This window comes from Stegodyphus dumicola, chromosome 2 (assembly GCF_044657685.1).
Source record: "Stegodyphus dumicola isolate Sdum_Otavi_A_Nest chromosome 2, ASM4465768v1".
NCBI classification, from domain to species: Eukaryota; Metazoa; Arthropoda; class Arachnida; order Araneae; family Eresidae; genus Stegodyphus; species Stegodyphus dumicola.
In genome coordinates this window covers 140,337,518-140,352,628 of record NC_140769.1, presented here as the reverse complement: position 1 = coordinate 140,352,628, position 15,111 = coordinate 140,337,518, and the positions used below count along the sequence as shown (strand labels likewise).

The following is a 15,111-nucleotide window of genomic DNA, read 5'->3' as shown; positions in this document are numbered from 1 at the left end:
TATAAGGTATTTTCTCTCTCCTTTCAGCATGCCTTTGTGGCGTAACGATATACACACTTTTCGCGTATTCGAGAGAGGTCCAGATTCGATTCAGCGAGGGCATTGCTCATTTTTCACGACTCCAACTTAAAAATAAACTAATATCTCTACAATGTAATCATCCAAATCTTTCAAAAGTACTCCTCTAAAGACGTATCTAACATTGAGGAGGGGGAAGTAAAATATATGATCATATATTTGCTTCACAACTTTTCATTCTCTTAAATAGAAAATATCAATTATAGCTCAAATCGAAAAAATAAAGAAAACTTGATTTTAAACAACATTGTAGAGTTCTTAATCTTCGGAGATACGCAATGGCAATATAAATCTCTTTTATAAAATAACGGTCTGCTTAAACGACAAGATCCAATTTCCTCGTAATAATTTCTGAACAGCATTTGCAAATCAAATATGATTAAAAGCAATCAATTGCGATAGCCCAACTAGCTACTGTCTGCCTCCCCTGCGCATGCTCTATGGAGGCCGAAGAATTGTGGATGCTGATTTGATCCTTTCCAGTTACCGCCAAAGAACCGACTCTTGCGGACAGATCGGTGAATCTCCTACACTGATGTGTGTCATGTGAGGAAGTTGCACAGAAATTTATACTGTTACTGATTTTCTACGTAGCTTCAAGAAATTAATTCGTAAGTAATTGCTCTTAAGTACTGTGTTTTTTAATTTCATGAAATGAAAATAATTTTAATAAGATATTAAAATTTCTTTAAAAATGAAAAACATTAAACTCATCCGTTTTTAACATAGAATCGTTCTAATTACTTAATTACTGAAAAAAATTTAAAATATAAAAACAATAAAACGACGTTATACATTTTAAAGAAACGTGTAACCGTGTCATGCGCTCTGAATCATACTAAATATTCCGTTGAAGAAATTCATAATTTTCAAATATTCATTTAGGAAAGGGTAGTAGAGAAAATGTTATATAATGTTAAAGGTATATGTAATGCATAAAAATGATATTGTTTTCCAAATTTAGGAATATTACATTTTAAAAAATAATGATGTGAATTTTCCTTTTTCATTGTTTTCACAGTGTCTTTTATAAATTCTTTATATGAGATAACGTTAAGTCTGAACGGAAACTGAGCAGGACAACTTTGAATCTAAGCAAAAATCAATCTTAGAATAACCTTGTTTTTCTTGCGAGAAGAAGTCTGCATTTCAAAGGAGAAAGTCACGAAATCCCCATCCTTCAAACAGGTAATACGTTCAGAAACTCTTTGAAACAGAATGTATTCGAATATTTTTCAGAAGAATATCCATACATGAACACAGTATAACGATTTTGCTTCTTAAACAAACATAAAGCCGTGTATGTCTCGAAAAATGTATATTTTTTCTGTAAAGCCAAGGTACGTTGTGATTAATTTTGCTTCGATTTAGCTAAACATTTAATGATTTTTTTCGCTATCCATAAAATTATTTTAATTACTTTATTTCACGTAATAAATCAGTAATATATTTTTCCATGTTCCATTTCACGTCATAATGACTTCAGATGTCTTTCAAATTTTATTTTTAATAACAATTTTTCTGCTAATATTTTTTGTAAATCTTTTAAAAGGTTTTTTTTTTGTCCGAAACGTAATACAACTCATGACATATCACACTTTCTACATTATACATTAAAAATGCGTATGTATATTAAAGAGTGATACTTTTCAGTGCTGATTAGGAATGATCAATAGACATTAAGCAATTAAAAGATTTGTAGAGACATTAGGTATTTTTGGAAGCCCAGTGTGTAGAACGACTACATCACGAAGGCACGCTAGGAAGGTGGGAGAATTACCTTATATACTCCCCCTTTTAAATGGCTACTGGGATTTTTAGGGACCCAGTCGCCAAATCCTGGGGGGAGGGAGAAATCATCATTCACCATCCTTTTAGTTCTGGCGCCACTCTAGAGATATTAGGTATTTTTAGAAGCAGGAGAGATGAAAAATATAAAACCGCCTTCGCCAGAAATCGAACCACGGGCCTCTGGAATACCGGCCCAGTGTGGAGAACCACTACACCACGAAGGCATGCTAGGAAGGTGAGAGAATTATCTTATAGATTATACTCTAATCTGTTCTTGCTTTCTAGAAATAATATGGTAGCAATGAAAGCGTGCAAATTTTATACTTACAATAATTCAAATTATACAGAAGAAAAGAACAAAAAAGTTAATTCTGAACCTGAAACAGAATTTGTTAAGATTTTTAAAATTGTTTAAGTTCTTTTTTTTTTTTTTTTATAAAAACTATATTACAAAACAATGCCATGAACAGAAGGAGTTTTTGTTCCTTCAGTAGTTAAAAATATCATACGCTAAAATGATGAGGCTCTAGCGGTATTATATCAATGCCTTTCCAACTTAAAGAAATTCAGACTTGCCCTAGGATAAAAAAAAATTTAGTCTTAATTTAATGAATATTTTCTAAATAATTAGTAATCTATAATTGATGAAGAGTTTACGTGAATAGATAATAATTTAAGCTGACTGTAAAATGAGTTGAATGTAAAGTATAAAGAAATAATAAATGGGATAGAATTCTGAAAATTTAAACAAAGTTAACCTATTAATTTGTGAGATAAATATTCATTCGAGATATATACATTTTTGTGTTTCAGTGAAATTAAATAGTTTGAAAACCAGAATCCATATCTCCTGCCAACTGTACAATTTTGTAGCCACCGCCATCTCCGACCGCATTCCCATAGATTTCTGGTTTTGGAGTCTCTTAAAATCTAAGGTGTACACATCAGATGCCAGAGATTTGTAAGAACTGAAAGATGCCACGAAATGTGAAGATACACAGATTCCTCCTGCGATGTTACGTTCGTCGTTATCGTCTGTGAAGGTGAAAACGTTTTGCAAATTACAACAAACGTTTTTCTGTTTTTAACCCACAGCACAAGTAACTGAATCTTAACAAAGCAAGTTATGAATCAAAAGTTTACTCTCTTGTCTTGTCACTGGTCCTTTAGAATACTCTTCTTTGCAAAACTTTTTATGCCTCAAATTTTCGTCATACGTTATCGTTCCAACGCTACCTCCATTTTCAATGTGCTGATCAATTCGAGCAGAAAAAAAGTTGGTGTTTGTATTTTAAAAATTCTAAATTTTCTCACTGTAATCGTAAACGTGAGAGCTCAATTGTTTTGAATCTCTACAATCTCGAACACTTACCTTCAAGTAATGATTCTATCGGTTGAACGGATAGGCCGCTAGAGGTTCATACATCGAGGAAGTTTTTTTATGACTAACCCTCACTTACCTTATATACCTAGACATGAGTGGCTAAACCTTGAGACAAGCATATGGCTACTGGCAGTATCAAACCAACAACTTCTACAAAGTGGTGGAAAGTTCCAGAGGCACGCATTTGAATCCGACAGTGAAATCGCACCATTTAAGGCACTTGGAGCTGCTGTCTAAGATGGTACCCTTCTTCATTTACCACACATACACGCAGAATCATTTTTGCATGATTTTGGTAGAAGTTTAAAACTCACTATGTCTTCCATAGCATTAAGACCTGGAGGTGAGCCTTCGTCAGCATCGAGTGGCTACACTGCATCGGATGCAGATATGAGAAACTCATGTTTCATGTTTTAATACGTTTTTCCACGAAGGCAGATTCATAAAGGAGTCTTAAATTTCCTTTCGCCGACGCACTAAATATATTTTAAAGCCGAAAAGAAATTAAAACATGTTCTGCAACGCAGATTTTAGTCTAGGGAAAGATTTTAGTTCTAACTGTTAAGTCGCATACATATTCATACAAATCCTTTACTATTTAATAATAAATAAGTATCAAAAGCTAGACAGGTAAATAATTCACATAACTAATATTAAATCTATTCAGACTCTTGAATAGGCTTTAAAGTTTTATGCATAAACTAAGGAATTACGTTAGGCCAACTCTCAGATGTTAAGCTTATGTCTCAGAATCATTTGAATCAGAAGATGTAAAAAGGGGCTATGTGACAAAAGTCAAATTGTATAGGAGCAAAAAAAAACCTATACCATTCCTCACAAGAATGTTAGAAGTCACCAAAAAAATTGAGATCCATGCAACCAGAATCCATGTAATTCAGCGGTTTTTAAGCGTCTTCTGACATTCTTGTGAGAAATGGGATAGTTTTTTGTTGCTCCCGTAAAATTGACTTTTGTAACATAGCCCTTTTATTACATCATCTGACTACATTTTAGTTTCAATTTTAAGCATTTAAGTAAAAACGCAGTTTACAATATACACTTTTGATTCATAACTTGCTTTGTTAAGATTCAGTTACTTGTGCTGTGGGTTAAAAGTTTATTCAATGGTATAGATCTTCAAAAAAAATTCTAGAAAGGAAAACCGTCTTTTCTGTTCATACGTATACGTAGGTGTCCGCCGAAAACGTCGCGGCCGAAAACGTCGCGGAGAAAACTACGCAAGGAGAAAACGTCATGGTACAAAAACATCGTGGGAGAAAACATCGCAAAAAAATAAAATACCTACAAATCATCGCATGACGATAACATCGCACAAAATGCGTTTTCCTGTTTTGAAATTATAAATGCATGTTCGTATAAAGATCATAGAGGGCAAGAAGGAAAGAAGAATTCTTTTACTTTTATATTTCATATATTTAAACGACCTAATAAATTTTTCCTGAAAAAATAAGAAGGAAAATTAAGCATTTAAAAATTGAAAATTGGTAGAACATTAATACAACTTAAAAAGCTTAAAAGAATTTTAAATGTATATAGTAAATTAACAAAGGTAATTGAAATTTAAGCTTTTTCTTGTGAAGTTTAACTGATAATTTTTCATGAAAAATACAGTATAAAAATGCTTTTTGAACCGCTTTGTTTCGACCATGATATTTTGTACCACAATATTTTAGAGCTGCGATGTTTTCTCCCTGCGTTTTTTCTCCCACGATGTTTTGTACTATGATATTTTCTTCTTGCGTTGTTTTCTCCACTACGTTTTCGTCCGCGATGTTTTTGGCTGCAATTGTATGCGTATGCAAAGCAGTTTTCTCACATTAGTACACCAATATACCGTTAGAACTCGACCAATCACGTAATTAAAATTTGAAATATAAACACACTTTCTAGCCCAAATATTAAACGCAAAGTTGTATCACATGTTTAATTAAGACACTGAATGAAAGATAGTTAGAAGAACTCTACCTAACAACGGGTTTCTTCATAAAGGATTTTCAAGGGAATACTGCCTTATATTTATGAAATCCATATGGAATGCGAAGAAAAGTAACGTTACCTTGTAGAGTTGCGCGCCTCCAACTTGCACGCAACCAAGAGGTGACTGTTGAAACTGGAAAAAATGACAGAGTCTTGCTAAGGGTTTAAGTCCCTTTTTATTCAACTTAAGAAGTTACAATTGCGTGCTCTTGACGCTCACAAACTACGCCGACTCGGCGGTAAAATAAAAATAAAAACCTGAAAAGAAATAATAATAAGACTCTAACTACGAGGCTCTCTAAAAGTAACTAACCTCACCGCGTTTTACAATACCGCTGCTAATTCAGCAAACTTTGAATATCCCGTTGAACGATTAACAATTCCCCAAGGCAAGCACACAGGCCGAAACGCGGGATTCTTCAATTTCTGGCTAACTACCTCCGCGCTCGTGAAGTAAGAACAGCACACTTCGAACTCGTTTCCTTTCTATTTAACTCAGAAACTTCCGCTGATAATTTGAATCCTTGCGCGTTCTACTAAAATTTACATACTCTGGCATTGGCAGTTCCAGGGGAAAGTAAGGCTTGACAGGAAAGATAGTTTAAACTTAAAATAAATGTTAGCTAAAATAAATATAAACCCTACATTTGCCGCTGCCAGGATTTGGAAAACTTGGAAGCAGGTCCTACAAACGACCTGTTGTAAGTTTCTATAATTCTGAACTAACTCTCGAGAGCCTCGTTCACACAAAAAAATCTTATGTAACAAATTGTATACTAAATTTCTGTCGATACTTATAAATCTCTCTTCTTACAGCAACTTTTTCTGGACTTCATCAATCAATCTTGTTCTTTTCCTTCCAGCATCTGGAAGGAATAAGTATCAGTATCTTTCTAAATACATTATAATTTACACTTTCTTGACACTGAATAAATTTTTGTTTTTAAACGATTCCTTTTCCTTAGTTATTGCTTAATTCACATTCATTCAATTTTTCAAGCATTAATTTAACTTTACCCTGGCTCTCCACCATGTGTGGTGTTAAATGGGAATATTCGTGTTTTAGTCTTACAACACTTCCCCTAACCACCATGATTTGTTAGAATTCAACGACCAAATAGACACACCTTACTCGACATTCTACAACTCGATGAGCTACTTTAACATTCTTAAAAATTCAAGTGTAGGTGGAGAACCCTACAAAACACATTCATTCTAACTTCCCCCTCATTCATCTTTAAACATGCAGGCTTTCGCTCTAAAACATGACTTTATCTACAGTTTAATACTTAAATTTTCAATTCATTGCTTTTGAGCATTTTACTTTTAGCATCTAAAATTTTATGCTTCTAGACTAAATTCTACTTTTACATAACATTCAAGTATTTACGTACATTTACAAAATTTTAATACATATGATTTTTACAATTTACCATAAAATGAATAAGAGAAAATAAATTTTTACTTTACTCATTCTTCGCCAAGCTGGCGGCAGTGAAACTAAAATTCTTATTAATACAAGAATATGAAGTTATTTTTATCTTCGGCCACATTTTTGGCTTTAACATAACAGAATTAGTCTTTCGACCAACAGAAACTGCTTGTTCTTAGCTTTTATACTTAAAGAATATAATACTTTTGCCTCAACTAAATAAAGTAAAACAAAACTAAGTCTCAACCGAGACATATTGACTTTCGTCAAAACATAGAACTTCGTACTTATGCATAACATTTCGGAACAAAAGAAAAAAAATTATAGAAGATTTTAACTTATCTTTGAGTTTTCGATGATTGAAACTTCGTCATTCTTTTTGGCAAAATTGTTCCCATGTTATAGGTTTCATGGACGTCAATCTTCTCCTTACTGACCTCCGAGTGTCGTCCACATTAGATTTTCTTTTGCGTCCTCTGCATGCTGGCCTCTTGGCGGAGTAATCGTCGGGTTGTTGTCGTTTCCGTTTTTCCATTGGGAGGCTGGTCTTGACGTCCTCCGGTCTGGAGTCCTTCTTGAATTTCTTCTGTTGTTCCTGGTATTTTCGTTCCTCCTGCTGCGGTTTCAGTTTCCGGAATGGCGGCCTTGCTTGCACCTGACTCTCTGGCCCTGGGAGCGTTCTCCTTGATGTATAATTTCTCCTGCGATACGTTGTAGGTGGTGTTTTCCTCTTTACCACGGTTTCTTTAAGCGGTGCATCTGCATTCTTGTTTTTCTTAAATGCTGGAGTTTGAAAGTTTTCAGTTTTTCTTTTTGATACCGTCGTCAGGGTTGTAGAAGGGCTAGGTCTCTCTTCAGTTCTCTGCTTCTTGGGTGGTGGAACAGTTGTTATTTCTAGACCTTCTACATCTTTTACACTTGAGTCCTGCAAGAAACTTTTAAGGATTTCAAAATCATTTGGATTATAGTATTTTTTCACCTGGTCGGGGCTTGCTTTACAGATCTCCCCTCTCTCGTTCTAAAGGAACAATACGACTCCTTTGATTTCCTGGATTACATAGGGGCCTTCAAATTTTGGAGCTAACTTTGCCGTAATATTGTCTGGGGCACTTGATAAAGGAAATTTCCGCTTCAATACTTTATCCCCAACTTTAAAATCTGCTTCACGGCGTTTTCTATCATAATACACTTTTTGCTTATTTCTTGCCGCATCCGAGCTTTTAAGTGCCTGATCAAAAAGTTTTTGCACATCTTTCTGTTTAAACTCTTGCTCTCTTTGTTGCACAAAGAATAATTTATCTAACGGCGTAATTAACTTTCGGCCTAAAAATAATTCTGCAGGGGTTTTTCCCGTAGTATCGTGATTTGCCGTTCTTAAAGCATAAGCTAATTCATTTATATAGCCATCCCAGCGCTTGTGATGTGTGCTAACGTAACTGCGAATTATTTTTACTATATTTTTATTCACTCTTTCTGCTATGTTTGCCTGTCTATACGGAACCATTTTGATATGGCGTATGCCAAGTCCAGTGCATATGTTTCCAAATATTTGACTAATGAATTGTTTTCCGTTATCGCTAATGACTTTTATCGGTGCACCGTATTTTAAAATGTATCTGTGTAAGAATGCATCTGCGACTGTTTTGGCTGACGCGCATTTAAGTGGAACACTTTTTGTCCATTTTGAAAAATGATCTACTATTACTAAAAGAAAACGATTTTTATTTAACTCGCTCTGGGGGAAGGGACCAAGAAGATCTATGCCTAAAATTTCATTCGGAAATGTAGCGCGAATGCTATTTAAGTACCCGGCCGGGCTGTAATTAATATCACTTATTAACTGACATTGATTGCAGGACCTGATATACGCAGTTACTATTTTGTATAATTGCGGGAAATATACCGCCTCGCGTACCCTTTTTAAAGTCTTTCTGACCCCTAAATGACCCGCTGTTTTCGCGTCGTGTAATTCCTTCAAAATGCTTAATCGAAGCGAGGCTGGGATGACTGGTTTGTACTCAAGATTTTCGTTTGTTGTTTTCGTATAAAATAATAAATTATCTATTATTTCATAGTTTTCTGCTCTATTTCTTATCTCATCGATATCTGTGTGCTCAGAGCTTTCGGGGTCTTTCAAATATGCATAGATATTTCCAATTTCAGGATCAGCTTTCAGTTCAGTGATAATCGTATCTCTAGAATCTAAAATTTTTGAAGTCAACACAGCGCATTTAAGTTCATTACCTTCATCGTCCAGTTTTATACGAGAAAGTTCGTCAGCTACATTGTTTTCCTTACCTTTATAGAAATATAAATGCTAAAGATTAATAATTATCAATTAGAATCGGCTGTTGCTCATTCTTCATATCTTAATTTTATGTCACGCTATTATTCAAGAACATAACTTCATCTGAGGGTCTGCGAAGAGAAGGTTAGCATATCTGATTTGGTAATAATTCTTTTAGATAATGGTTTTTGTTTTCTTGGTATTCAACATTAGTGACTTTCACTGTTATTTTTATCACTTGTTAAATGCCAGTTTGTCAGAGTTCATTCACATGAAACTGCATATTAAATTAGTATATTTGAGAAAGAATTTTCTTTCAGTTTTCAACAGATTTTGTGCCTGTAAACTTACTTAAATTTAAAAGCTCAAAAATAAAATAAATAAAATATGTTCACAATAAGTGACAAAATTAAAGCAACGGTTTTACTGAGGGAAACGTTTCTAGAGTTAATAAATGTTTATCCTCATTTAACACATATTTTTTATAATATTTCAATATTAATTAAGAAATTAATAATCAATATTTTTCTGTTTGGAATTATTATTCTATCATAAAAAGTAATTTATTGCCAGGCAAATATATAAGCAACTATATAGCGGCAATATATTACCATGCCACATGTCTGCAAGTGAATGAAAATAAACCAAAGAAAAAATTTCCCCTCCCCCAAAGAATCATAAAAATGAAACAAAGCTTTAAAATTTTAATTTAATGCACTGTGGTTTGAATATTTCATAACGTCGCTTAAACTAATCTAAATAAAATACGTTTCGTCTGTAATTAGTTTTTTTATTACGTTAAGGCATTTATGAGTATTTTTACCCTCCTTCCAGCATGCCCTCGTGGTGTAACGGTTAGCACACTCGGCGTGTATTTGAGATGTCCAGGTTCGAGTCCTGGGGAGGGGTTGCTCATTTTTCCAGCTCCTGCTTCAAAATAACCTAATGCCTCTACAGTGACGTCCGAACTAAAAAAACGTAGTGGAGAATAGTTCGTCAACACAAGGATTTGGAGACCGGGTTCGATGATCCCCAATTAGTTATCGTTTAAAAGCGGTATTTTCTCCCTTCTTTCAGAATGCCTCCGTGGTGTAATGGTAGCACACTCAACGCTATTCGAGACCTCCAGGGTTCGATTCCCGGCGAAGGAATAGCACATTTGTGATGTCTTCTATTTATAAAAAACTTAATGGCTGTACAAATATAACAAGCAGGAAAAACGTTTTCTGATGTTTTTATCTCATAGTATACCTAATCACTTATTGCGAAATATTTCTTTATATTTATTCAAATGATTTCTCAATATTTAAAAGAATATAAAATCTTAAAATTTAAAAATCTAATATTACAAGCAAAAATGACTAATATTTACCAAAACGTTTCTTTTGAAACCGCCAAAAATAAGAATTAGCATTGTTTTTTTTTTTTTTTTTTTTTTTTTTTTTTTTTTTTTTTTCTCTCCACCCGGACAAGCATTCTGTAAAACAAGTCACTCTCTTTATTCTAAACTAGAAAATCACAGTAGCTTCTAAAAATAAGCTTACTTGGTTAAATGTTCTAATATACCATTTTATTACTTCAGTAACTATTTTAACAATTCAGCAAATGTTTTAAGAAATCCTGCAAATAATCTGTAGTGAAGGCTAAAGAACAGAAAAGTATAAAATGTATCATTTCGATAAACTGTGCTGAGAATTGACAACCAGAATTTCAAAATAAATAAAATTAATTTTGAGTCCTTTAATCAAAACTCTCAGAGATTTTTTTTCCTTCAAAAATAAAAATATTGCAGGAATTATTGCATCATTTTTTTAATGTATATATATATATATATTAAATTATAATATATAATTAATATATTATATAAATATTGCATCATTTTTTTCCACTCGTAAGGAGCTGGAAGACATTTTATAAATGAAATGATACTTGATATACATTTTAGTTCTTTTTAAGAGACAACTGAAAATTACACGATTGTTTCCATGACAAAGAAAAATCAGTTAACCTAAGAAATGTGTTGCAAATCTCTTTTTACACGTCATAAACGTTAGCTGAGACGTTACATATTTGTAAACATTATATACGTTCCTTTCCATAATACTTATGTAAATATATTTTTAAAGCTTTTTCAACACATGCATATACTCGAAAAATAATTTAATAACGTTTTTTCTTATACGTTGCAACATCAAAAATTTATCAGAACTTATTAAACTTCTGAACTTGGGAATTATATGACTTCGTTTTAGCTTGCTGAGGAAAATATTTTAAAAATATGCTTCCGAGAAAATCGTCTTCAAGACATATTTCAGAACATTTTTTCCGTGTTTAAATTTCATTTCAGTATTAAAATACAACTGAGTTACTCATTAGAAAAGATTTTAAAATTCAGTAGTATTTACCCGTGTGGTCCCTTTTGGATCAATATATCACTCTGATTAAATTAGTAAAATACTTTGTTTAACGTTTAAATATACAAGAAAGTTTTATTTACATAAAAAGACTTTCTACTTGCTTCGAGATCTGCAAAAATTTCTGTTTTATAATTCCTTTCTCTTTTTCATTCAGCTTCATTAAAAAGGAATCAAAGCTAATCAGTGTAAATATTGATTTATTTAATGCTCTTTAAAACTACCTAAAATAACAAAACAGACATCTGCCAGAGAAGAGAAATTAAAGTAATTTTCTCCGAAATTCCCCAAAGGGTAAAGAAATAATTTATTCATTACGAAACTATGTTTGTCATTACTTTCTTTATACAAATATTACTTAAACCATCAAGATTTTCTACAATAATAATCTGAATTAAATTAATGTAGGAAATGGAAGTAATCCGAAATGTATTGAAGAATCTCAATCTTACCTGAGTAAGATATCCCAATTTACTCTTTGATAATGGAGCAGCGGATACCATAGAACCAGCGCCTGAAACAGGAGAGCAAATGGCATTTATCTCCTTCCTTCTTTTCGTAAAGCAATTTACAAGATTTTAAATGTTAAAAGTGTTGAAGTGAAGGATAAGGAAGTGTATTTTTGAGTACTTTCTTAATATCTTATAAAGAACATTAAGATTAGATCATTAATGAGCTTACAAAAAATTAAACGACTTTGTAGCCTTCTATAAGATATGTCTTACAAAAGCAATGAAGGATGCTTTTACTACAAAAAGAATCCCAGCCCACCAGCGACCGAATGGTATAAAAGCCGATGAAAGGTGGTAGTTCGGTCGAGGCCGCCTAGACGATATAGTGGTTAGACCAGCCTACGGCGATACTGAAGAGCCAGGGTTCAAATCCTAAAGAAGCTATGGATGTTTATAAATGTGTAATGTTTGTGCGGCATGTTATACTCTAAATATGCGGCGAGCCGAACGTCCATTAGAGAGGTTGGTGGAAAGGGAAGAAGGGTGGGAGACCTTCAGACTCGCCCCCCCCCGAGATGCTGTCCTTGAAAATTGGGGGTAGAGCTGAGCGAAGTCGTACTGTCACTGTATGGTGCTCAAGGCTCTTGCCAAGGATAGGCACAATCTTACTCTTCTCGCCACGATGAATTTCGTGGACTTGTTTTGATGCTACTGTCAGACAAATGAAATAAGTCACAACAACAACAGTTAGGTCTAAGGTTCGAGTCCCAATGAACAGGTTGGATAGATAGGCGTATAAGTATAAGTGTAATACATATTTTTTGTCACACACGCGCGCCCCTCTTCACTTAGCCAACAACCGGATCCCCGATCGCCAAAACCAGAATGACTTACATCGAAAGTTAAGTGGCAACCTCTGACCCTTCTGTCACGTACCTCCTGTCCTAAAGGTCAATTGCACAAAAGAAATTTCTTCTAGAACATTCTAAAGGACAAAAAAAAAAAAAAAAAAAACGCGCGAAATCATGACTTAGCAAAATCGCCTCCCTTCCCTGCTTCTTTTCACAATGAATCAAAGCTTGGACAAAAACTGCAAATAAAAGGAAACTAAATAATTTTCTTAGAAGCATCTGTTTTTCCCTAAAATTAAAGCATTAAAATAAATAATATTCAGAATCAAATAAAATTAAGATTTTCTTAAATCAGAAAATAATTCACCTAGTTTTATATATATATATATATATATATATAACGCGAGCAAAAAATTATCTACACAACATTCCTTCCCCCTATGGAATTAAATTTTGGTTCACCAAAATTTACAAACAGATACTACCAAGATAAACATATACACATAAAATGAAAATACAATTAAACTGTAAAAATGTCGCACATAATTCAAATGGGCATTGTGATCAGTGAGACTTAAACAAAATTTTTAAACTGCAATACCTAAACAAATGCACAAATAGTCATTACGTTAAACCATATCAAGTCAAAAATATTTCACTGTAATTCAAATCAAGCATAAAAAAAATCAACCAGCAAGAGTGAGCTGTCACTAAAAAAATTTCAAACCTCAAAGTAAACACTAGTGAGTAACAACACCATATTTAAGTCCCCTTAGTAAGAAAACAACAAACAAACAAAAAAAATTCAGTAATTCTAAAAATGCACCAAGTCTACGAGAAAAAAAATTTCAAGCTAGTCAAAGAAATCAATCAAATCTGGACTGAAGCACGTTACTAGAACACTAAATATAATATCACAAATCAACAAAGTGTTCAAAACAAAACCCCCAATTTAGGCAAAAATCTGAGATCTACCCTGCATCAGACTCTTCCAAAACGTTGTATAGTAACCTAAGTAACAGCTTTCAGTAACACCTCCACCCAAACAAAAGAAACAAAGTAACTCTTTACCGCGTCCATGTAAGCTGAAAAAGCGCTGTATTATAAATGACAGACTCAAACTTTACGTATCAAGCAAATCCCCAGACACGTTGAAAGAAAAAGTAAGATCTCTTATCTCGGAAAGAAAAGTGCGCTGACTGAAACGTTACAATCCTGAACCAACACAATCAAAATGATACAACAATAGTTTTCCCAGACAACAAGTTCCTGTTTGCCCCGGTGTAAAAGATCAAGTGCCACCATGAAGTGCAAGTATTTACAAGAAAACCAGCTTTCAGGACATTACAACTTCACGCAAGACCTAACTGCAAGCAACAAATGCAAAGTTCTCAAAACTGCTAAACTAGTAAAAAAAAAAAAAAAAAAACACTCATAACTCAAAAATCCCTAAAAATCTCACTCACAAATCAAATCTACAACTCAAATTCTACCATTTTTCTATAACCACAGAAATCTCAATTCCTCCACAAACACTAAGCATCAGAGAACTTACATTTTACGAACCTTGGCAGAAACCACCAAAAACAAAACAAAAACCTGATACAACAATCTTAATACTAACAAGTCAAATACAAAACTTAAGCCAAAACAAGAATTGACCCCAAATTCAGCAACATGTCCAACCAAGAAAGAAAATTCAATAACTCAAATCAAATCTATACGATCCACTAGTAAATTCAAGAAAAACTACTTGTAATCAACAGAAAATTCTCACTCATGAGTACAGAGCAAAAGTAACTAATCTTCTCAAACTTATTTCAAAATTTTCACAAAACAAATTCCCGTTGTCACCAAAATTCTCATTAAAATTCACTTTCTACAATTCCCAAGACTAAATTCAATTTCTACTGTTTAAACAATTCTCACGTGACAACTTTCACAAACTTAGAACTCAGAAGATAACCAATCTCAGTTACTCTGACTCAGCATAATCTACACAACATAAGGTATTTCTCCCGCCTTCCTAAGGTTACTTCGTGGTGTAGTGTTTCTGCACACCGGGTCGGTATTCCAGAGGTCCGCAGTTCGATTCCCGGCGAAGGCAATTGCTCATTTTTCATTTTGTCTGCTTTTAAAAAATACTTAATGTCTCTACAGTGGCGACCGAACTAAAAGAGTCTTGGATGATGAATCTTCACACCCAGGATTTGGTGATTGGGTACCCTAAGGCCCATATAACACAGCGTTTGTTTCACACGAACAACTGTTTCGGACAATTTTTCTGCCTGGTTTACTATTGAAATAAAGACGCGCGACTTTTTCCTCCCTTTCCAAAAAAATTGCAGGTTGTTCGTTTTCAACCAATTAGCTATCAGCTTCGAATGCTATCAGCTTGTTTGTAATGTCGAACCAGTTTCTCCT

At 33.6% G+C, this 15,111-nt stretch overlaps 1 protein-coding gene across 1 annotated transcript in view; it reads left to right on the top strand.

Annotated features, from left to right (window-relative positions):
• The first annotated feature begins 571 nt into the window (after positions 1-571).
• LOC118188772 (putative G protein-coupled receptor AH9.1) overlaps positions 572-15,111 on the top strand; it is a 168,626-nt gene continuing 154,086 nt past the window's right edge. Inside the window, exon 1 of the mRNA XM_035359273.2 lies at positions 572-689. The gene's annotated coding sequence lies outside the window, so the exon portion shown is untranslated. The remainder of the gene's footprint in view (positions 690-15,111) is intronic.